We start from the raw sequence: 23,534 nt of genomic DNA, 5'->3' as shown, positions 1-23,534 counted from the left end.
TCGATTTTTCGCCATTCAATAGCTTAAGCGGGGAGTACCAGCGTCACCATTCCATTCAATGGATCTACCGAGGAGATCTGGCTGGAGGGGGAGTTCGAGTACAAGCGGAACGAGGACACTCTTTAAATGGCCGTTGACAGAAACCCTCATAGCCGCTGATGGCGATGATGACAGCATTACCCTACACATAACTACATAACTCTGTATGTCTGTCTGCCATTTCCAAGTTGTCAAGTGAGCCAAGCCCAAAAACACAGATACAAAACTTGTCTCTCGTAATTGTACATTGTCTAGATTGTCAGCTTTTGAAGGTGGTTTGATATGCCGACGACGCTACGCCTTTTGCCCCATGGCAGTGCGTGCCACTTCACTGCTTTCGTTATGATTCGAATACTGTGATTTGATCACAAGTGAAATGATACTCGTATGAGGGAAGTGCTCGATATATATGGGAGTCGTTAGGAAAGATTGATATATGATGTCTAATGCATTAAGCATCACAGAACAAAGTTTTCATATATGGAATATCATTAGCTCTATTTAATATTTTTTCATCTACGAATACAAATGCTTCACTTTTTAACGACTCTGAATGAATAGGCATAAGCTTAAGTATCTTAAATAGAAGACTCTTCAGAAAAATCACAACTCATCAGAGTGTAAGAATCTTCTAGTGATTAATACTCCACCTTTGCATACCTATAGCTACCACCCTTTTTCAGAGCCGCCTATGATCGCTCCCCACTTGACGATGGTTGCGTTGTGGCACACACAGTAGTCGCATGTGTCACAATGTGTCGCAGCCTAATTGCACTACACGCGTAGTTACTTAGAGCCCCCAGACGACACCTACTTCCACTTGCCAGATGACAAGCCGAACGACGAACGACGAACGAGACACATATCTTGGAGGGGGCGATGGAGATACCCATTCCGAGACCGAGATACGTACTTGACAACAGAACTAACTAACAGACAACCAACCACATGAGCCCCCCTTCACCCCTCCCCACACCTAGCTGAGACACGCTGGGTGTTCGTTTTTCTTCTTTTATGGTCGTCTCCACTATCTATCGAATATTTTGACACTTTTGTTTTGCCTAAAAAGGTGTTTTAAATATAACTTACTTACGCGTCTTCTCGATATCAGCCAAAAAAACAAAAATCAGAACAAAGCAAGCAACTGCTCTGGGGTTCTGTTTCAGGTTCTGTCTTAGATTTGGTCTAACAATTTAATCGCCTGAGGTTCTTCTGGTTGGGTTTGCCTTATCTGTTGGGCTCAATCTCCCAGTCAGTGCATTAATTGACACCTAGACCCTTTGGTGGTACTCCTTCCACCTAGACGAAACCCTAGAAGACCGACCCTCTAGGCCTGAGACCTTAGACCCTGACAAGGGACTGTCAATTAGGCTGGTGAATTTATCACCGGGCACAAATCAGTTTGGGAAAACAAATGCTAACCTGGCTAAGAGAGCGATCAATTTTATTGGCGGCAGGCAGCGACTAGACGACACCTGTGGGCATGGGAGGTCCACATCCACGGAGTCCATCCACAATCCTCCCTCCAATCACTTATTGAGAACTTAATTGAATTACCAGAGAGGCACAGGGAGAGAGTGGTGGCTTAGAGGCTGCTGTTAACCATAGTGTTTCCCCAAGGCATCGCGCCCAATGCCCTGTTGTTGTGGTGTTGGCCAGATAAAGATGAAATGGTCGGCAACAGGCAACACCTTAGTTAGTGGTTCCAACGTCCATGACCAAAAGAGAGAGAGAGAGAGAGATCTGTGCTGTCTTGACAACTCTTTTGTTTGTTATGCTCTGAGATTGCCGTCTTTTCACTTGTTCTTCGGTGTCCGTTCCACCGTTGTCCGCTGTCTGTTTTATTTTTTATTATTTCATTCTCGGTTCTTTGACATTTTAATGCGCCCGCTGGCATTGTGGCACTCTCATGGTGGTCACTCGAACACCCTTGAAAATGGTGTGATAGCCATAATCCGATATAAATAAGACATTATAAGAGGGTCCCCCCCCAGCACTCCTCAGCCCCTAAGCAGGATCCCTCGGGCTCTGGGAATATCTCTCATTGGGGGATTACAAGGAATCGACGACATGTGGCGCTTCACTGGGCACAAAGGCAATCGCAGAGCTTTTATTCAAAGGAAGACGAGACTCGAAATGAGTAAGACCGAACCGGGGTTTGAGTCACGGACCACCTAACATGTGGCTAGAGCTCCTCTGCTCGTTATATCCTCACATCCTCTCATCATTCATTTTTGATTTTTTTCATCAAAAATTCTCGTTTCAAAAAAGTGAAAACCATGACGGGAATCATGGGAGTAGTTAGGAGGGATTAAAGATGGAACGAATGATATGATAGATCTTAAGTTAGGAATAAGGTTCTCTTGAAAGCTATTCGCGATAAGGCTTATTCTCATTCTTTCCTGAATCGTTTTGAACCGATTCTTCTACCACATTTTTCGATACCTACATCGATTGTACCTTCCTTTAGAGAAATCCGTGTCCTTTCTTGATGGAATCATCCTCCTGGCCTGCGCTCCTGCTCTGTACTTCTCTCCATGATCGATTGATTTCATCGATTATGGCCCAACAGTCAACGCTGTCTCTGAGCTCCAATGTTTATTTGTTTATTTGTTTGTCTCTCACATATCGTACGATACACCGACACACTCCCACAGAGAGAGAGAGAGACACACACAAAACACATGATCAATTACAACCTGGCCGGGGCAGGTTCCCAAGCGGCAAGAGGCAAGCGGAAAGAGGCAAGAGCTTCGGGCCCACGTTCGAGGCGTACTCCTCGCCATGGGCATGCGCATGCGCACAGCTTCTTTCACTTATTATTAAAAGTAACAAATTATTTTCAATTGATTTACACGCTGGCAGTTCAGCGGTTCAAAAGCATACACCCGCGCACTGAACCCCATGAAGCCCATGAAGCCCAGGCCCAATCGCAGCCACAAGCCCTCGCTCTCGACCAAACCCTGACCCTGAACAGCGTTCCCTCTGCTGTTGATTAACCACTCACTGGGAACATTTAATGTGTAATAACGATTTGTATCTGGGCACAAAGTAGTTATGTTGAAATTCCTTGGGCCGCCGTCGCAGTTACCATCATTAATCATAAGAATGTGAATCTTTTTGAGGGAGTTGGGGTCTGGAGAGACACAGAAAGAGACAGAGAGAGAGAGAGAGAACACCTACATCAACAGCAGTTCACATGGCACACAAGATCTTCCGAGTTCCCGAACACACAATGATCTTCGGGGCTGGGGCCTGGACGAAACAATATTTCATATCCATAAACGGTTAGTCAGAGAGAAAGAGAGACGACTAGACCCCGATTATCGTCTATGCACCGATTTAACGCCCCGACATTTACATATGTATGTCCCTCACCCAGCCACAACCTCAACCTTTGCCTCCACTGCCTCCCATACCACCTCCACCCCGATCTTCAACTCAACCTGAATCTTATTGGCGTTGGCGTTGGCGTTTGCCTACGGTACGTGCCTACAAATTATGTTTCTTCACGTTTACATGCCTCTGACATGCACTCCCAGGCGGGATTGGGCTTAGGCTTGGGCATGGGCCTAGGCCTGGGATTCTGGCTGGGATCTGCTGGGGATGCATTCGAGTCGAGTCGAGTCCATTGCGCTCTCTGGCTCTCACCGGGGTGTCCCTCGGCATCAACGTCAGACCTCATCAGGCCCCGATCGATGCCTCGTCATCCATCCCATCGACAGTCTTGGATTTTAAGTTAGGTTCTCCTTTTCATTTTTTACCCCGCTGCGTGCTCATCGGGTTCGTTGAGCTTTCTACGTTAATTTGTTAACAACAATACTCAATACGGTCAATACGGTGTCGCAATCGGCAATCGGCAGAGATGTGAGATCATTATGATATGGTAATTACCGCTCGATTGATGGAAGAGCGTTGAAAATTTGGCAAATTTCGTATTAAGTGCTTTAGGGCTGGGGCTGGAAGAAGTTGGGGATCTCCAGCGAAGAATTGGTAATTTATTGATCTTTTTTATAAGAAAAGTTTAATTCAATTCAGTATAACCTTGCTTTGAAGGTTGATCATAAAGGATCAATATCCGTTATAGGAGAAATAGCACTTACCCAGGTCCATTTTTATTGAGCGTTCGTTAGAAGTACGTATCCTTCTAACTATATCTATGGCATAGATACATAGACAAGCACTATAGTATATCCATAAAACAAAAGACCTCTCTTCAATTATGAATGAATCTAATTCCCATGAAGTTTCCAATATATTCGAGCTGAAATCCCATTGATCTTTCTTTAAATATGAATGATCCTCCAGGCAAGAGAACAAGAATTGTCCGACTCTCATCTGGAAGAACCGTTTCAGCCATTTTCACATGATTATGGGAATAGGCAACAAGAAGGCAATAAAAGCCCCACACTTACATATGCTAAAAATGGGGGGTTGGGGTTGTAGCTGGGGTTCTCTCCTTAAGCACAATCCCCTTTTACTCCATTGCCAATTCCCAACTAATTTCAAGACCATATTGCATGATGTAGTGGGTACAAGAGGCGATTTTTATGTTAAGCACAAGGAATTCGGGCTATTAGCGCCAAAGGATTTTCTCATGGTTTAAAAATACTCAACGTGCGACAAATTTCGCCGCCGGCCAAATGCAGCACGAAAGCTGCACGCGGAGACGCGCGAGTCTCCGTTCGAGTGGAGTGGAGTGGAGTGGAGTCCAGTGGATTGGACTGGAGTCCAGTAGAGTGGAGGCAGGTCATTCGGGGGTACTGGGGGAGGTGCATGGCTGCTGACCGACCGGCTGGGGCTGCAACTGAAGTTAAAGCTGGAACTGAAGCTGAGGGGCTGGACAGGCCATGGCAAACAGCAAACGGGCCACAACACATCTCTGATTGCTCAGGCGCGTTGCGGGCGGTGCGGTAGGCAGTCGAGGCAGCGGCGTGCTTTATGGCAGGACACCCCTCTCATCCTCCCCCTCATTTGCCTTGCCTGCTGCCAGCGAACCTCTCGACCGGTCAGAGTGTACGCCACCAGCAACTAAAAGGCTGGAAGACAGGAGCGGATCCGCCATGGCCTGGAGAGGATTCACAGTTTTGACTAATTGAAATTATGTATGAAGGTAAACTTTGCTTAGAAAGCGGTTTGGATATTAAGAATAAAATCAGTGTCCCGAAACGAATGGTATTTTAAAATAAATAACTCTATTTGCCATTCCATAAACTAATACCCAGAAAACTTGGAATATCAATCAATAATCAGGAATCAAAGGCAATCGTATAGACAGCTGTAGTTAGCATAATATAATAAACTTCTGTTCTTAGGGATATGTCCCTGAGTTTCCTATAGATATAGAGATATAGACTCTACAGGTTCCAGAACTTATCAAAATTTCAGAAAGCAACTAAAAACTTCAGAAAATTCTTTATAACATAACTATCACAACATTTTGCATCCCCCTGAAGCGGTAAAGTCCGCTCCTGTCGTGAGAGGGGGATTTGTCCGCCTTGGCTCGGGCATACAATTTAATATTAAAGTTGATAAACATTTTGACCACGGCAGTTAGTAAGCAAACGTACGATCCACCTACTCGCCTTCTTTAACGGCAGCAACCGCAGCAGCAGCAGCAGCAGCAGCAGCAGCAGCAGCAGCATCTGTGGCAGCAGCAACTGTGGCTGCAACTGTGGCAGCACCGCCATCATCATCATCAACATCAGTGCGGACGTGGTCGTGGCCTGACCCGAGAGCCTCCCTCCAATGGTTGACTGTTCGTCTGGGGGTCGGGCTATATCGAGAGTCGGGGTTTAAAGTTGGGGGACTGGTGAAATAAATTCAGAAACTATGCCAGCTCCAAGAGTCCGAGTGCCGCGTCCCGAGTCAACTGATTGCGCCACAGATTCGCACTTAGTCAGTGGCTGACTGCGCTCTGAATCCCGAGTAGAGAGGGGTAGCTGCAAGGACAGAGGGCAGACTGTTTTGGGACATAAACGGGGGCGTGTTGGGGCACAGACATGGCGTGGCAATGAGCTTTGGTAGTCGCTCGAAACTCGAGTCGAGTCAAGTGTGGCCAGAACAGGGACTGGAAGTACGAATTTTGGGCGAAAATAAAATCGAGAATTTAAATGCAGAGCTCTCTTGAAGAGCTCTCGATACGCAGATATTGTGTCTAAATAATGTTCGGTGCTCGATAATTTGACTCCGGAGTGAAGCTTCTTCAATGCTCACGCCCCAAAGCTGGCTCCACCTTCGGCATTCGGCATTTAAGATGCAGCTTGTGCAGCCCTGGCACCGTGTCGGAGTCTTATAAAATGAGCAGCATACAGAGGCATGGGGCATGGCCAAGACCATGCACCAGCCACCAGCCACCAGGCAAGACCCAACCAGACCCGAACCCGAACGCGAACGCTTTTCGAGAAATCAACGTCCAACGCGATTGTTCCCATGCAAGTTTCTACAAATATTTTTTTGTGAATTATTACCTTCGTATTTTTCCAGTTCGCGAGGAGTCAAATTGGTCGGCACACGCTCGAGGGCACACGCCATTTCCCACGGAGTGCCTTTATGGTGGAGAGCTGGGAGCCGGAGAGGGAGACGAAACGACTGCTGCCAGTCTGGCCATCGTCATCGTCCGCCCCCGTCTACACTGCCTGATCCCAGATCCCCACCCTCCTTGCTTTTCGAAGCTGCCGTTGATCGCTGATCAGGGTTTTTGGAGGCTTAAGTTTTACGTTAAGTAAACCTCAGATCAGGGCAGGTGGTAGGTTGTTCAATTAGGCCTAGCCCCAGAGTTCAATGCGTAATCAAACCCCAATGCTCTCTTCCTCTCTCTCTCTCTCTTTCGTCTTTCCCAACTGTCAACTATCCACGTAATATGCAATAATTGCCAACTGCTGCAGTTGCCAACTGTCCAGCAAATCAAATATTGCTGCTCCTCTGCATCTGTCCTCTCTCCAGCTGCGAATTTGATGCCTTGCCCGGCTGAGAGCATTTTCGGCCTACACCTTTTGTGGCTAATGGGGCTCTGGCTGGCCAAGAAGAAGAGGAATAAGCTCTCATTCAGCTCTCATGCCCAAGTGGATCTTGGATATCCGACTAGAGAATAAACCCACGCATTTTTACTTGGCTTTCGGTGATGCCTGAAACCCTGTGGGGTATCTCTGGGGTACATTGGATTATGGAACACTGGGTTACAGCAACTGAGAGAAAAAAGATCTGTGCGAACATACATAAGTATAAGTATATATCATGGCTAGAATGGGATCCTATATCTATCCGCTAGATATTAGATATTAGATGAGTAATATTCTGTGCTGATTAAGGATCATTCGAAGCGTCTAATTGCTTTCATTATGATCGTTAAAGCTGATCTTAAGTCATAATCTATATCAGAGGAGATTAGAGACTGGAGTTTTTTAGAAAGATATATCAATGTGAGATCCAGTCTGTGAAAAGTTTATTCAAATATCCCATACAAGAAGTACCTTCTAGTCCGTTCATTTTCCACTAGCGAACATTTATACTTCTGTTGGACTTTTTTTATATTTTTAATTGGCTTGTCGCATGGGGCAGGAGGTGGAGAAGAAGGATGCGGACATGGATGAGGAGTCATGTAACCCAATGGTCCGAGTCTTCGTCTTCGTCTGAGGCCGGGACTGGGACTGGGGATGGTCGTGGCCGTGGCTGGGTGTCAGACACACATCTTCCCTGGTCGCAGGGCTAATAGAAGTGATGTCGATAGCACTTAAACACGATATCCGTTTCAATTTGTTTGGATTCTTCAATTTAAAAGGTGATAATTTTCTACTTTATGGCCCTCGACATGTGGGCCACCCATAAAACTGATATCGGAGTAGTGCCTGTCTCGTTGACTGTGTCCCCTGTTGGCAGTCCCTATCCTTGGGTCTGGCACTGGATTTGGGTCTCCATCTACGTCTGCATCTGGTTCTGGCTCTGGCTTTGGCTCTCCCTCTGTCTCTGGCTTTCTGTGAGTTTGGGTTTGGGTTTGGGACAATCTTGTCCATATACATTCAATACATTTGCAGTGTCAGGTTCGAGTTGAGTTCGATTCTGGTTCTGGTTGTGGTTCTGGAAGACATCGTATCACTCGCTTAATTTGTTATTCGCTGGTTTTCACACTTGATAATTGTGGCATCGGCTGGCGATCCCTCTCTCAGTCCCTCTTCCATCGCCAGGCAACCAGCATCATCAGCACCATCATCATCATTGACCACTTTGTGGTGGTGCTGGTTTTGTGGTGTTCTGGTGGTTAGTGGTGGCAGTGCTACGGCTCTCTGTGTGGGCAGTTTCATTGCCGTTGTTGATGTTGTTGCGCCTGCAATGACTTCAGTTTATCAGCTCCAAGTCTCCAAGTCTCCGGGGGAATGTCTAAATTTTTTTCTTCTCTTTTTCCAACCTCTCGGGATGATGCGTTTTTGAATACCCTTAAACTTTTAGAGGTGTTACGATTATGAGCAGATGTTTGCCAGGTATTTCAGTACCGTCAAAGTACATCTGCTGCTGCATTCTGTTTGTTATAATTTCCCAAAAGCTAGAACAATTTTATGACTATATGATCATATGGTTTTCTAGGAACGAAGATTATTCGAGGGTAACAAAACGTCGACAACCTTCTAGATTTTCTTGTTGTTTTTTGGATTTCTTTGATTGTTGGAACTGAACTATAGCGATTTAATGCGTATGCACAAATAAAACAAGCAACACGGCCACAAGTCGGCCAGGGCGACAAGTCTCTAAAGTCGGAGGCGTTTTAGCATCGCGTTTTAATGACCAACTAAATCAACAGACAATTAATTAGACATTTGACTGGGGGCTCCAGAACGATTCAACGGTTCGATGCGAGACTTGACAATGAATTCAATTCGAAACTCAAAACGTTTCCAAACTGGAAACGGAATTGGAATTGGAATAGAAATGAAATTCGAATTGAAATCATGATCTGTTATGTTTGATGATGCAAATGCAAATTGCTTTTGGTTGGGTGGTCCCTCAACAAATTCAAATGTACGACCCGATTAGCATAGCAGATCTCGGGTTTTGTTCTTCGGAAGATAAGCCCCGACTTGGGTTTGGATGGAGGATTGGAGGGAGGAAATCATCGTTAAGTTTATTTTGGCCCAGACAAAGAGTCTCGTCTGTGGATGGTTACGTGGTACGGGGTGTAGGCCAATGACAATGACAATGACAATGAGGTGATGACGATTAGTTAACAAGTTTCTTTATATTGAATCAATTGGAACATGAGGTGGAATGCGGTTGTATGTGTGTATGTTGAATGAGGTAGTAACGGGAAATAGGTATTTTTAAATAATTTTGAATTGAAACCTTGTACAAGTTATGTTATGCTAAATCATTTTAATATTTTAGAATTCTGTAAAGAAATCGATACCCAAACATTATGTACTATTTAACATTATTTGGATGTTAAAATTTGACCATCATGGATTTCATTTCTCCGAAAACTCCGAAAATTCTCTGTTTAATATTGTTATTGCCAAACAAAACACCTACCAAGTTTTCCCACTCTATCTCACATCGCTTTCCTATTACTCATGGCTCAAAGTTTTCTCTCAAGGAACCATCAAAAACGATCTCAAGAAACCCAAACCATGACATCGTTGGAGGCGGCTGTGGCTGTGGCGGTGGCGGCGGCTGTGGTGGCGGCGGCCTTCTCTGAAAACCGACAATCGACCGAAAAAATACTACACAATACACAATGCAAAATCATATCACTAGACATGGCTTACAATAACAGAGTCCAACTTTGACTGAGTGCAGAAGGTGGAGTGGAGGAGGGATGGAGATGGAGGCTGATGGAGAGGGAACTTTTACAGTGAATACTCATGGCTTGGACGGGCAGCATGCCAACAATGATATTAAAAATAACAATTGTCTTCAGTGGTCTTTAACACCCGCACCGCTGATAGACACGCAACAGCAACACCAACGGCAACAGCAATAACAGCAACATCTAAAGGGAGAGAGGCAACATGGGGAAGAGAAACACTTGAGTGGCATATAAAAGTCACATCGACAACTTCGATTGACTAAAGAAAATATTGTACATGGCGATGGAACACTGAACATTGTCGAATCCACCACAGATCCACAGATCGAACACCGATCCACCAACCGTACGAATGGAGCACCAGCACCAGGCACCCCGAGAGCATTTTTGAATACCTGAACAATCATGAAAATAATGACGTTGCACATTCCAAGAGCAGCAGCCGCATTCGGAGCCCCAGCCGCACATGAGATACGCCGACGACTGAGAGTTGTCGAGAGATCCGCGCGGATCGAAGGCGATCGATGTATCCAAACATCCCAAACTCCCTCGTAGGCCTCCTCCATCGCGTCAGCTGCTGGCTGCTTCTTTTGGGGCTTCTTCTGCAGATGATGAGCTTTTTTCGATTCTCATCGACAGCGACACAGCAAGGGAGCCACAGCCACATCCACATCAGACCATGATCATGCTCCGTCTCCATCCAGAGCTTCATAAATTAGTGATATTGCATTATTATGAGCCTGAGAGAGGCCCGGGCAGGGCGAGGTCAATGCGGCGTATGCGCAATTTTTGCATGCGACCAGCTGTAACATTACACGGAACATTGATGATCTCGGGGATACCTGTGACTTATTTTGGGTGGATGAAATACATCCTTATATCTCATAGAAACAGTGAAAATGTTGACGCTACACAATTACTATTTTATGGCATATATGTAGTAAATCAGTAACATATTTTGTGGAACTTCTGCGCGAGAATTATTTCGTGAATAACTTTAGCATCATATTAGAGTTTTACCTTCCTTTATGGAGAAAAGTTTTCGTTGTAAAAGAATAGGACATGCTATGTCATCTGTCCAATATACCTTCCCACATTTAAGCATTAAAACATAAGCCGCGCTGGGGTTTGGCTTCCAAAGAAATTTTTGCATCATGTTGTGATTAATGAAGCATAGCCGGGGCACAACTATTGACAGCCTATCAGTGTCTGTCTGTCTGTCAGTCTGTCTGGCGGAGATTCGCTACGGCAGCTGATGGAGTTGGGGGAAGACGCCTCCGCTCTCTCCCGCTCTCTCTGTATGAGGAGAATACCCCAAAGACTCTTTCCTTACAGCCAATTGTTGCTTTGCGTGTTCCGTTGACTAAAGACTTCAATTCGGGCTTCAATCATTTCATTTAACTGATGATCCGACTGCCGCCGCTGCCGCTGCCAGCCACTGCTGCTGATGGACGGCATTTTGGTGGGGCTCAGATTCTGGATTTTATATTTGGAATGGGAATGGGAATGGTACCTTTTGTCTGGCTTTATTTTGTGGTGGCATCACGCAACTGCCATTTGGAGCGTTTTGGCTACCATAACATTATGGAGGAAGGTTCCTCCAGCATGGAATGGAATGAAACCTTTCGGTTATCCGGGTATTCGGGCACTTAACTACTTTATGGCTCCTTCCATATCGCATACACTTGTGAAGATCGAACCACAATGGCGCCCCCCCCTCAATCGAAATGCAGAAGTTCTTTTATGGTTTTTATAGCCTAGACACGGGATTCGGGCATCGGGATCCGCGGGGTCTTCGATACGATATATAGTACTATGCTCGTAAAAACAACGGTAAAAGTCGGGTGATATTCTTCAACTTTTTTATATGATTGAAAACGACACAAAAAAATGGGGAAAAATGTTAAAAAATAAAAAAATAAAACAGATTTCCAAACGCCACACAATCAGGACTGAGACACGGCCTCTCTTCTCAGGGGCTTCGCACTTCTGGCGGCCGCTAATAGCCCGATTTAATTGGCCATAACAGCCACAAAACCTACTACAACCGAACCGAAACCGAAACTATTGGGGCTCACTCACGTAGATGAGATTATGGATAATGGCCACAACTCTCATATCATTTCAACGGGTCCATATCCATATCCACATCCACACCGATGTCGATGTCGATGTCTATGGGTGGCTATAAATTTCTCTATCGGCATATTTTTCTTCTTTTTTTTTTGTTTTTGTTGTTTTGTGTATTTTTGCCATTGTGTGGCCCAACGATAATATCATCGGGTTCGGGCATGGAATTTATCGGGCTAGGTGGCAGATGCAGTGGTGGTGGTGGTGGTGGTGGTGGCGGCGGGGGAGCTCCGATATCAAGGCGGCGGCAGAGGAGGAGCAATATTTCACGGCTGATGGATGAGAGATATATCGAAGTACAATACGGGATGGTGTGATATATAGACTCATGCGGTGGTAAACATAAATCAGGCCCTCAAAGTTTCCCATTAATATAGAGTAGGGGGGTGGGGTGCCCCCCAATAGGAATAACCAAAATATTTTTGATAGGAAAATGCGAAGATGTTGTTTGTGGAAGAGGTACTTGTCAATGAATCTACCAAACCTGCGTTTCCGATCAGAAAAGTAATTTATTTAGATTCATTCCGAAAAATATTATATTTGAAATCAACAGAAGCATATAAGTCTATCTATCCTAAAATTCTTTTCCGTATCCATACTAAAAATGATTGATGACCTTTGAAAGAGTCTAAAGAAAGAGTCTACATCTTGTATGATGAAAGATCTTCTAAATTGAATTCCCTTCATGGATCAAAGCAAAGGTCCTTTTTTTAAGACAAATAAATGTCTCCACCTGAAGCTCCTGATTTTCCATTAACGAAGCATGTAAATGGACTATACAAAAGTTGCCAGTTCCCACTCTTGTAAGCGTCCTCGATCTGACTCTTGCCGGTAACCCCTTTCTCTTAAGGAAATCAAAACTAAGTCCATTCACATTGCGACCATTGCACGCGCTTGAACTGCGACCTTTCTGGGCCTGCTCCTGGCTCTGACTCTGGCTCTGTCTTTGGCTCTGTCTTTGGCTCTGGCTCCTTGCCTTCCTCCAGCCATAAATACGCGATTAAGTATTCAAATTCACAGTCTGATGTGAAAGACAACCAACATTCAGATGAAGAGGAGCATCCTCTGAGCCAATGATGATAATGCCGGCAATAAAGCGAATGGCAACTGAAATCGCACAAACTGGTAGTTGGCTGAGCTTTTAAACCTTTTAAACTTCAATCAAATTTCTCAGGATTTGGCTCAAAGAAAGAGAGAGAGAGGGAGAGAGAGCGAGAGAGAGAGGGAGAGGGAAAGACCATACGCCACAATAATACATAATAATATTGTAATTTGGAGGGTCGAAAGAATGCGTAAAAGCCAGCTTTCTTTGAACTGGGACCCCGGACCAATCCCTGGGATACATCGTCTGTCTGTCTTTCCGACAGATGCCAACACGTAAACGCTTCACATGGGACACAGCGATGGAGAGCTACCACCAAAATTGCATGGCCAACAACATTTTATGGTTGTGTTATGCGTTGAGAAGAACAGAGCCCAAAAAATGCTTTGCTTTGATGAAAAATTTCCCCCTCAGAAGATAACTCTTTGGCCATATACAAATTGGCTTGGCCATTAGTCTTGGCCAGAAAGAACGCAAAAGATTTAAACGTTTTAGTGGCTGCGCTTAAGACTTTTGCCGCAATTTTTCCACTTGAGTTTATTACGGCATTATAGCCCCATAGAACGCAACGGGAGAGTGAGATCGAGAGTGAGGGGAACCGCCGCGGCGATCCGATCGACAGCCCCGATCCCGAGATCTTTCAAGTTCCCACAACACAATTTGTTGTCGCTCCCTGCGCTATTCATTCGATTCCAAAGAATCGAATCCTTGCCTCTCCCCCCCGCTAGATGCTGGATTCCTTTATTTGGAAAACAATTCGATTAGAATTGACTTCTGTCGAGTGTCGTTCGGCAGAGAAAGAGGAAAAATACTTTCACGTAATGCACTAAAATGGACATCGGATCGACAACAATGAGCTACATTAATTGTTTGCCATTGTAAGGGCTCTCAGATATCCCCCTCCCAGTCCTTTATCGCCGGACAATGGAAATGCTGACGCGGCCAGAAGATCCATGCGATTCCAATGACTCCGCCACAAGTGTCTCTCAGTCTTCTCTTAAGTCTGCTCTTCTTTTTCTCGTGTATTTTCACGCACATTGTGAAGTGGTTAGATAATCCATTGTTTACGGGGTCTTACTGTAGCAAGGGTAAGGCTGATGATCATCATCATCCTCAAGAACTGAAGTCCAAAACCGTTTGGTCATTTTGGCAGCGGGATTCATTCGAAAAACTCCAGTTGGTGTTAAAATTCGACTCACGTTGATTTTTTTTTAATTGCAGACAGAATTGGTAGACAAACCGGCATCGGCAATCGGCATTGGAGGAGGAAATAATTTGAACGTTTCCAATAAACATTTGGAATAGATTTTCAATGTTTAATGTTTTTGTGGATTTTTGAATAATTATTACAATTTATCTGTTTTTATTCAGCCCATTTTAAGCCACCCCCAACAAGTAGCATCTTTAAACAGGCAGCAGAAACCACAGAGCGGTTTTAAACGTTCAAAATTGTACTAAAATTATTAAATTATTTTATAACAAAATTAGTTATTCTCGATCTGTGGCTACTCTTATCTTTGAGACCACATTGAAAGCATGGGCCATGACAACATATGGTAGATTCGTAGCTGGTTGTTTTTTTATGCAGAATTATCCAACAATTAAAGGTTAAAGTAGGCTTATACATATATTAGACATTATATATTAGACCATCTTCCTGCAGTCCACTTTCAATTGCTCCTTTGGGCTTTTCTGTTGTTGTCCTGCTGGACCTTTGTATAAGTCTTTTTCAGTTCTGCATTTATGGTAATTTTGTTCTATACTTTGGAAGAACAAGTGCTTAGCTGATTTATTCCGGGAGCACACTAGTAGTACTGACTCGAATTGAACACAAACGCATACGGATATGTCTGATTTAGTGTTGAGGAAAATGCGATTGATTCATTATTTTCCAAGGAACACTTGATCTAGAAAAACTATACAACAATAGCTGAAAAGATCGTTTAGAGAACTTCTGTTGGAAAACAGAACCCCCCTCAAGTGGTGCTTGTATTAATTGATTGAATAACATTACCCATCCATCATCCATCCAAAAGACATTCCAATCACCGATCTTCCGCATGCAGATCCCCTTCCCAAGGAATTATAACACTTGACCGAAACTGTTGTTTACCCAGAAACCACCTCCATTACCATTTCATTTACCATTTCATCTTAATCTATCAACCACCTTTCAAATGGCATTCACCATTCATACAGAGAAGAACCCTCGGAAACTATACAAAAATCAAATGGGAATCAATGGGAACTTTGGGAACAATCGCATTGGGGCGTTTTAGGTATAACAACAATAACTAAGAAAAGAGCAACGGGAAAGGGAAGGGAAGGGGAGGGGGAACAGGGGGGAATCCGAATCTCAATCTGAATCCATAGCCAAGAAATGAAATCAAATCAAATGATGTGTATAAAAATGAAAATAATACAAAGATAAAGAGTGGAGAAAATGTGCGCAACATACAACGAACACAACTGGAAACAAAACCATATAATAAAAAATCAAGAAAAGTAACTACAAAAGCGCAAAGTATCTGAGTATTGGAGTATCTGAGAGGAGATGCTGATGCTGATGCTGTGTGTTCGGATCTCTGGGATCTCTGTTGTGGTGAGGGTGAGGATGAGGTTGTTGCTGGCGGCGCTGCAGACCAGACACCGAACAACCGACAACGACTCGAACCCCGATCCAAACCGAGCGAAGAGAGACAGAGACTCTTAACCTTTGACGCCCGAACAATGAAGTGGTTAAAAGCAAGACATTAACACACAGACATACAGGCGGCAACAATGGTAGGGGGTTTATACGATCTAAAGGGTCTGGGTCTATGGAGAAGCATAACGAACCGAACGGTGAGGAGAGCAGGAGGAGGAGGAGCAGGAGGAGACCTCATAGAGGAGAGACCAAGATCTGGTCTTGTGGCACTTGAGTGGAATGACAGAAATTAGTGAAATTTATTATTGATATCCACTTGAATTTATAGAGCAGCGAACAAAAGAGGTATCCCTACACCTACCTCACTCTCTCTCTCTCACTCTCTGGATAAAAGGTGTATCTTTGTTGATCGGGTGGCGTCGTCGCAGTCGTCGTCGTCTTGGACTTGGACTTGGTGTTGCAGCTGCAACAGCTGAAAATTGATGGGCCCTGTAGAGAGAGAGACAGTCCAGGTATGGTTAGGGTCTTGGCTGCCCACCGATCTAATGTGTGTGATAAACAGGTTCAGGCAGTGGTCCGGGCCATTGGTAGGTGTCGCTGGGCATATAAATTATGAGCCAAAGACAATAAAATGCACACCAGGCAGCAGCGCTAATAGCCGATAGATACTGCTGTTGAGGCGCAGCGCTTTCTTTCGATATTGTATTGAGCCACCCAGAACACCCGCAGCAACAGCATCAGCAGCAGCACCCTGAAAAGAGTTTCCATTTCCGAGAAAACTTGGGCAGGCACACAATAGAGTTATTTAGAGCTGAAACATTATTGATTTGAAATATCAGAAGAAGTAACCAACGCAAGTATGCGTTGAAATAACAGGCCAGATCATCGAGCAGAGGCCTTCTGCCTTTGGGGCCCTGTCAGGCCCGTGTTCTCAAGAGAAAAAGATACCACAAAAAGCCGCCGAATGCCGAATGCCGAATGCCGAACACCGAACACACTCCACATTTCAAGGTGGTGCTTGATGTGTGCCTCAAGTGCCACGGAATGGGGCGAGTCTCGCTCTCGAGAGACCCTCGTGCTCGTGCCCTCTTTCAAATGTTTCGGGAGAAAGAATTGTGGAACCTTTAATTAAACGGTGGCCTAAAATATGCAAACGAGTTGGAGATGGAGTTGCAAGCGGCAGACGGACGGCCGAGTCGGCAGAGGTCCGACTCATAACTCATTTCAGAGGAACCGAACCCTCCACATCTCCAGAACCGAGGGCTCTGTTCTTCAGGAGGGAACCACTTTGCATACACACTGAAGGCGCTGCTAAACGGCTCACGCCCCACTTTCAACACACGTCCTTCGGGCGTTGGGGCCCCTTTTTTTCGGCAGTCGTCAGGTGGGAGGAACCCACAGTGGAGGCTGGGCTACTGGAACACAGGCAGAACAAGAGAGAGAGCGATCTCTTTGGTCGGAAATTTGCATGGACCGTGAACATTTTGATTATGGTTTCGTTTCAAAATCTCATTTAAAATCGATTTATGCAGGAATTAAAATTCAGTTTAGCCAAGGCAACCCTTTCTGATACACTCTACTCCTCCTCCAGCTCCTCTCATTCCTCTCTGCCGTGTGTCCATCACGAGGTTAAGAAATTAGTAAAACTCATTTTGCATTTTTAGCCTCTGGGCTTAAACTTAATTCGGAAGCACAGCAGGAGGTTCTAAGTAAATAAATGTGGGCCCGCTCGCTCGAGAGTCAGTCTGGTCTGTGCTTTGGGTCTACGTCCACGTCCACGTCTCGGTATTTCGCTGGTTCTTTCGTTTAATTTGCATTTTATTGCAGAGTCTCCTCCATGGAGACCTCCGCCAGAATCGCAGTCCTACAGTCCTCCAGTCCTCCAGTCTTCCAGTCTCGAGTCCAAGTCCCAACCTGCGACTGCAGCCAATTAAGCGTATATTTGCCACGCTTTACAGCTTTCCTTGCAACTTGAGGGCCGGCCGACTGTGCTCTACTTTGGTCAGGAGCGCACAGATAAAAATGATTAAAAGCCTCCAACAGTCAGACAGCGTTTTATATTAATTTGTGTATTATCTTTTCAGGGATTCTCTTGGACGATTCCTCTGGGACTCCTGCTTCAGAAAATTGAGAAATTGAAAGTGAATGCTTTTTGGCGCTCTCTGAGGAGTAGAAAGGGGGCCGGAGGCAGGAGCCAACAGGCAGACGGCAGCAGGAAATGAGTTGCCAATAGAACAATCATAAGACTCCATAGGGGGTGACGATTTGTTTGGGGAAATAATACAATCCTGTAGAAGGCTGGCTATGGAAGCCTGGAATTTATTATATCATATCCGGTAGGGATGGCAGGCCGACCATTGGCATATGAACTCTCCATCAGATTCGGTCGCAAGATCGTTATAGAACTAAAACCTTATGATTACAATTATAGAAGTGCCAGATCTTTATGGAAAAATTGTTGTGTGTGGTGTGCAACATTCTTAAAATTTGTTACACAAAATTGCTTCTAGATGGTTTGCTTTTCCTCTCTGTCTCGAAGAAAGCTCAGCACCGAGTGCAGCAGGTGCTTTACGGTGCCCCCTATACCTCGAGTAATTTCAGATAGACCCTCCCTTCCCTATGCGAGTAGATAAGGGGATCTACCCACCCTAGAGGTTCGAGCAATTTGAGGTGACCCAATGCGAATGCGAAATTGAAATACATTTCTTTCTCACGTAGTCGCCTGTCATTAGCTCAATCAAAGAAACGTTAAATCGCATCGCGCATCAATTTGGCCATTTAGAGGCCTTTGGAGCATTTGGCCGAAAACGGAGGAGAGAACCGAACCGTTTGTTCATCAGACACATGCCCCAGCGACCAATTCAGCGATGCAAGACGGAAAGGCATCGGCCGTCACTCAGGTCTCGGTTTTGGGTTTGGGGGGAGTCCATTCAACGGACAGTCACTCGGACAGTCACTCAATAATTCGGCAGTCGTCCGTCTGTCTTTTACTACTTCTTCGACTTCCTTCGGACTTCTGAGGGACGTGGATGTGGGGGCAGGGGCGGGGGCGCGACAGGCCGCGAGAAAATTGCAACAATTTGGTACGAGTTGGAGTATTCGGCTGCATTACGATTTTTACTCCGTTTGTTGCAATTAATTGACAAACAGAGCCCCATTCGACCCTCGACCCAATCGAGAGTCGAACCGAACCACACTCTCGACTTATTTGTGCATGCAAATTATATTGAACTGATTCCCACGGAGGAGGCCTTCGACCAGATGGTTTCGATTTGATTGTCGTCCGTTCTTCGGTTTTGGTTCGGATCGGATCGGCTCTGCTCTGCTCTGCTCTGTCGCTTACGAGGCATGCAAATCATTCATGGAATGTGTGTGTTCGGGGGAGAAACATTTCCCATTCACACTGTTCTGGGATTGTGCTCGGTTCGGTCGGTATTGGGTGTGGGAAAGGCTCTGGATTCGGATTCGGCCCTGATAGAGTGTGATGCATAATCACTTTGGACGTGGCTGAAACACATCCCGAAATTGGCAAGCATTTCTGATCGACTTGGGGTTCTTCAAGAGAGATGTGTGGCGCCATTGAAATTTCTGGCACATTTTTTTTACCCCATAGAATAAAGGACCGTTATACCCATTACAACGACAAATAAACGTTTGCATCTCAAACATACAATCTTTGAAATGGCCTCAAATTCGAACACTAACTCAACACGAAACTAGCAGGTAACCCTAATTAAAGACCCTCCCAAAATGATTATCCCAGTTTATGCCACATTCTCTCTCGTCTGTTCTCTTTACAATCTGTTTCTTTCTTTTTTTCCTCCTGCCCTAACCACACATATTTGCAGATGATCTTTGTCCATGCGCCAACTCATTTGTTGTTTGCCTCAAGATCACCTCTCAGGAACTATGTCAATATATAAAACAACCTCAACAACAGCACACAAATACAATACAAGTATCGAAGATTTCAAGTACCCCGAAAAACAAGAAGAAATACCCATACAACTGTACTCGTATGAGTATACGGCAAAGATGAAAAGGAAATATTAATATTCCCTAATCCATTGTAATTATGATTTCTCTACCATTGTTTGTCAACCTTCGGGACAGCAGCAGCCGCAGCAGCAGCAACAGAGATCGCGGCGAGGTCTTTTCAATAGATCAAATTACCAAAAAAGATATGTCAATTCCTCCCCAGGAATTGAACACGAAAAACGATAAGAGATCTGCGTCAAAAAGTGGAATAAAAAGCAGCAGTCCAGTCCCCAGCATCTAATTGTTGGCCGGCCACAAATATAGAGGGGTACGACCGCCTGACTTTTTTTCAACAGAAATCGAAAACGAACGCCTAATCTTGACGGCTGGCGTCAGGGATTAGTTGGTCCAATCAGCGGCAACGCCTGCGGCTAATGAGAGGCACTCTGCCTCTGCTGCCGTCTGCTGTTCTCTGGAATCCCAAAAAGAAGTCCAAAGAAACCACCGAACGTACGCCCCTGATAATTACTCCGTGTACCTCCGAGTTCCTATAAAAAGTCATTCGAAGACAATGGACCCAAGGCAGACCTAGAGACCCTGCCCCTGTCCTGCCCAGATGATCAGTGTTAAGCGGGTGATCTTGGAGATCTCTTATCGGCGGGGCATAGATGTGTGTTATGACTTTTACTTTTCTTTGTCACGATCGTGTGGTGTGTCGCTTCAAATCAAAGCAGCAGATTAATAATATTTCCCTCGTCTGTACTGTCGATCGGAAAGATGACAGGAACGAGAACGAAAGCGTGGTGTTGTGGCTGGCGGTGGAGTCGGTGGAAAAATCAAAATCAAATTAAAAGACAGCAATCAATAATTTGACACGACTTGGAGCCAAGTCCAAGACCATGATCGAGGCACCAAGATCCTCAGCTGCGATCGTTTGTCGGTGTCCCGTTGTTCCAACAGAAGAGGATAGAGGATCGGGGAGATTTGTACAACTTTTGCGACATTTTGTTTGGGGGCCAGAGCCATATGAAGCTCTGGGATTGGGATGGGATGGGTCTCTCTCTCTCTCTCCTTCTGTCTCTCTCTGTGTGTCTCTTGCACCCATGTTGCAGGCTATGTACAACATCAAGTTTTATCGCTGATCGTGATCATGTAATTCCAGCCCACGCATGCGCGCACTCGGCGCTCACTTCGCGACTTCACTCGCGAAGGCGCAGGAATCAAGTTTAGCGCATTCTTATTGCCGATCTCAATGCTCGCTGGGATCTCTGCCTGGATCTGCTGGGATCTGCTGGATGTGGACCTTGTGACAGATGGTTGTAAGGCCTTAAGGCAATTCCCTCGCCTCGCCCAGAACGGCCCAAAAGGTGAACGGGGTGGGACGGGGACGGGGACTGGTTTTGAAGCTAGCCTTAGCCCTGTGCGATCTTTATGTAAACTGGTACTTGAAATTTGAAATCATGTACCATTTGCCTTGAGAGACAGACAACGCGGATCGTTCGACTGCGACTGGGACTTGGACTGGGACTTGGTTTTCCTGGCAATCATTGATCGTGTCCCTGACGAGGCTTGGGTCTTGGATCTTGGATCTTGGGACTCAAGGCGGCACAGGAAACGAGCATTTAAAAGCGCGAGACTATCGAAATATAACGACGAATTTAAAGGAAGCTTGTGTCAATACGATGGAGTTTACCTTGGAATGTGCAATCGCGATGGCAAGATCTTTTGATGGCGCCGCCGACGACGGTGCCGATGCGCCAGGACAATGCAGAGGTAGAGATCAGGGCATAAGCTCATGAAGATCATCATCGTTTTGATGGGCACTAAGCGACATAATTGCTACCGTGAGATTCCAGTGAGAGCCACAGCCAGAGCCAGTGCCAGACACCGACTCTGATTCGGATCATTATGAACTGCGATCCTAATGCGCTCCAATCAAACACACACGAAACGAGCATATGACATGTTCGAGCATTATTAATCATGATAATATCTGTATAAATGGTAGAAAACTGTGCACACAGCCACAGCCACAGCCAACAGAGTCTGAGTCTTGGCCAAATTGCAATTTAATGTAGAAATAAATTGCACTCGGCCTGGACTGCACTCGGTTCCTGAGATGGAGATGGAGTTGAAGTTGGAGCTGTTGCTGCATGCTGCATGCTGCATGCTGGATGTTGGATGCTGACCAACCGGCAGCCGAAGCTGGCAGCAGCTCCCATGATTATTGGTCATTTACTTGCGCCGTTTAGCGCATTAAAATGCAGCCTGTCCCGTCCCGTTCCGTACCGTTTCGTTCTGTCTCAAGTTTTATGCATAAAGAAATAATTGACAGTTGAAATGTTGGTCTATAGAGCCAGGTTTCAGACTGCACTTGTGGCCTATGATTGCAGTTGGTACGCGGATGGCAACGCTGAGGATTGTGCTTCGAATTGTGATTGGGATTGGGGATCGGGATTGGGGATTGCCATTCTGTGGGGCGTGTGTTTTACGAGAATTCCTCTTCTCCATCTCCATGGGATGGCGTGCGAGCAAAATCATTTCAATCAACTGCAGATGGAGATGGGGCGGCAGTCAAAATTGTTATGGTAGTATGCTGGAAGGTGGAAGGGGCTCGGCCTGGGGCAACAGAAATCAACGCTTTGACTAATGGCCACAATTTGCAAGTGCAACTCAGGTACTTCATGGTACACTGAGGGGAATATTTCGGGCAGTTGAAGATCGCTAGAACGAGAATTTGGATAACTCTGAATAATTGAAGATCGGTGGAGAGTGGTGGATTAATGTCAAGGAGTTAAACATCGGTAAAGATGGAAGAACAGCTCTTAAGGTCCTTAATTTCGAAAAAGGCTATTATTTTATTGTTCCATATTTGTTTCCCAGAATTCATTTACCTCAATTTTTGTATAGAATACAGCTGGTTTTTCTTTTATCTAGCGATCGCAATCCTTTGGTGTCCCTTTTATAAACGCCGAACATTTGTTTTTTCGTTGGAATTGAAGCTAGAGGGGATCATTGCTGAAAACTCTTCATGTTATATTCTGTTTTTCACGATCAAAACCACTTTTAAAGATGTAGAAATAATATTTCGACTTTTTTTAAGGAAAATTCCAGAAGTGATTCTCTAAATCGAAATCATCTTTTCCATCACAATCTAAATAGTAATCTTCCTGAATTTTGGCACTAAAATAATATTTTTAACCAACAAAAAATTCGCAATAAGAAAAAAAAAGTGTTAAATTCATAGGAAAAGTCATAAACAATTGCTGCAAAAAATAATAAACATAAAGGTAAATAGTCAACCTAGATTGAGGGAGATTGCTGCATGTAGAGCGAAAGAGAGAGATGTACAGTGAGAGAGAGAGAAAAAGATTGAGAGCGCAGAAGACAACTCCCTCCCATGGCAATTGGGAAATAACACCCACTCAAAAAATTAACCACAAAGGCGCCACAAAACCGGTTTTGCAAACGATCGTAGAGAGGTCTCTCACTCTCTCTTTCTCTCTCTCTCTTAAAGGTGCTCAAGAGATGAATAAACGTGTTTGCACCTGGCTTTTGGCTCTCTCCTACTCTCTCACTGATCGCTGTTCTCTTTCTACGCCACAATCGCAGCTGGGACGCGTCGCTCTCTCTGGCTCGATCCTCTCCAGAACTCTCTCATTCGCTCTGTCTCTCTTGTGTCTGATGCCTCAGTGTTGGTGAGAGCCACGGATCAACAAGTGAGCGCAGGTCCGCGCACCGTCCGCAGAGCAATGGACTTTTAGTTATTCCGAGATCTTTTACCAATATTGTGTGCAGCGACGGTTGATCAGACGGCCAGAAAGAAACAGAAGCAGAAAAAG

Source organism: Drosophila persimilis, unplaced genomic scaffold, assembly GCF_003286085.1.
Source record: "Drosophila persimilis strain 14011-0111.01,24,50 unplaced genomic scaffold, DperRS2 tig00000191-arrow-pilon, whole genome shotgun sequence".
In the NCBI taxonomy this organism is placed as follows: Eukaryota; Metazoa; Arthropoda; class Insecta; order Diptera; family Drosophilidae; genus Drosophila; species Drosophila persimilis.
This window is presented reverse-complemented; position numbering follows the sequence as displayed.